Raw genomic sequence first — 2,513 nt, forward strand, 5'->3', positions numbered from 1 at the left:
GCATAAGTATTCGTATTATTATTATTATTATTGTTGTTATTATTGTTTAGATTCAGTTGTAATGCTTACCGTTGCTATTTCAATGCGTATTTATCTATAATTTGCATATATTCCTCATACTGTTTTATTGATTTGCTTGAAGTTTGAAGACGTTTGTCTCTTGTTTTATTTGCTTTATGATGGTTCTCGCCTTAAAAACTATTATCACTATTGCAGAAAGCGAAAGCGGTTTGTTTTTCAGATATGGAATGATATAGCAGTTACCTCCTATATCAATCTATATCATGCACTGTTGTTGTTGTTATTGTTGTTTGTTTGTTGTTGTTGTTGTTTGTGGGCATTTACTATGAGTTTCTGTTTTTGGTTTTGATCTGAACTGTAAGCCGGATGAGTTTTTGTAAATTTCTGTTTTCTGAATACATTTATCTTTAAATATTATATTCAAATGTTTTTTTTTTATCATAATTTTTTTTTATGTTTAGGATTTCATTTCTTTGTTAGCTTTTATTATAATTTCTCGTTTTAATTTTAAGAAGAAAGGATTCTCTTGAAATTTTCGTTTTTCTTTTTTTTTTCTTTTGGTTTTCTTGTCAAGTTGGTTTTTTTTTCTTTTCGCATTTTAAGTTTTTGATTTGCCAAGTTTGGTAATTTTTATCATTTTTCGTTCATATCCATGCCTCTGTGTGTTCTGTGTATGTGTATCTGTGTGTGTGTGTAGTTACATATTTGTTTAATGGATGCTTTATTGAGACTGCAATTAAAATTTCTGCTATAAAAATTACTTGTATTTGTACTCTTGGTTATTTAAATTGGGCTATTGTTGTTGGTTGTTGTTAGGTATGCTTGTAACTTTCTTGTTCGTGTGTAGAACTCTCTGCTCTCTCTCTATCTGTCTATCTGTCATCTGTCATCTGTCTCTCTGTCTCTATAACTTTAACTATTTATTGAGGGTTCTCTTATATACGAGTATGTATGTATATATGTTTTCAGGACTGGCTTAAACTACGATTTCATTTCATTATTAGCCCCTTTTTCTGTCTAGGCTGTTTGTCTCTGTGTTTCTTCTTCTTCTACTGACTCTCATCTAGGGTTTCATTTTGTCTTTGCCGGTTTGTTTATTTTCCTTTATTTGAGCTTTTCGTTTTACTCTCACACTGAAGCAGCCTTTCTCTTATTGTTCTCATTTATTTCTGATTTTTGTCGTTTGTCTGGGAGCTCTTTATGCTTTCTTCTTCTTTTTGATTCGTTCTCTGTGAAATTTCGTTTGCAACTACAAAAAAATAATATCTATAAAATACAAATAAAATATTTGAGGAAACACAAAATGAAAATCATAAATTTCCATGGAGCATTTTGGAAAATTTTGGTTAGTTTTTTATATAGAATTTTTTTGTTTTTGTTTTTTTTTCTAAATTTTTAGCGCCTAAATTTATGTTATTTTTTGATTAAGTGTTAAATTTTGTATTTGTTTTTATGCCTAAAAATTTACAAAAGTTTTATGTAATTGTTAATTTTTTTTTTTTCGTTTTTCTTTTTTTTTTTTGCATTTATCACAGCGACATTCAGTCTAAATTTTTGCTTTTATTGGAATTATAGCATAATTTGCCATAATTGATATAATTATTTATATTTATATAGTAGATATTCATTTTAGTTAACTAAAACTAAACATAATTTTGATTTAAAGCCAAAAGGTGTGTTTGTAACTGTTTTTTCGATTTTCGATATTCGTTTTAAAGCCAAACATAATTGTTAAAAATTTCGTCTAAAAAGGCCTAAAGGATTTATAGCTTAGTGTTAATATTTTGTTCACACTTATAGCAAATCATGCTGTTCTCTTTTTTTCGATTAACTTGGTCTAATTCCAATAAAAGCCGTTCGTATTGGATATCATAGAAATCTCTTGTGTTTCTTCTTCTTGATGTTGCCCCATGCAATTTGGATGTTGTTCGTTTTGTTGTTGTTTCTCAAATGTGCCTAAAAGTTTTTTTTGTTTTAATTTTTTTGTTAAAAATTTTGACTAACCTTTGTTAATGTAAAATGCTTACGATGCCAAACAATTTTTGTTGTTAATATTATTAAATAGTATTATTCTTTTTGTTAAACTATTTATAAAACTTTTGTGTTTTGTTCGTTAAATTTCTCGTGTTATGCCAAAAGGTTGACTATTTACAATTTTCTTTGCCCAATAATAGCCGAAAAGTGATTTTTTTTATTTAACTGAGCCTATCACAAAAAATCAGACGCCTTGCCCAAGCCGAAACGTATGCTTTGCTGTGTAGTGTAAAATTGTATTACTCCATAATTCGAATTGCAAAATCATAATAGAAAAAAATTATAATTATTTGTTGGTTTATTAAAAAATGTTTAAATAATAAGATGCAAACATAATTTTAAAAACTAAAACAGTAAAAAACAAATCAATTTGCATAATTTGATATCGAATCGAAACTTAACATTAAAAATTACATAATATAAATTATATATATATATATTTTTTTTATATATATATA

This window comes from Drosophila mojavensis, unplaced genomic scaffold (genome assembly GCF_018153725.1).
Source record: "Drosophila mojavensis isolate 15081-1352.22 unplaced genomic scaffold, ASM1815372v1 contig_74, whole genome shotgun sequence".
Classification (NCBI taxonomy): domain Eukaryota; kingdom Metazoa; phylum Arthropoda; class Insecta; order Diptera; family Drosophilidae; genus Drosophila; species Drosophila mojavensis.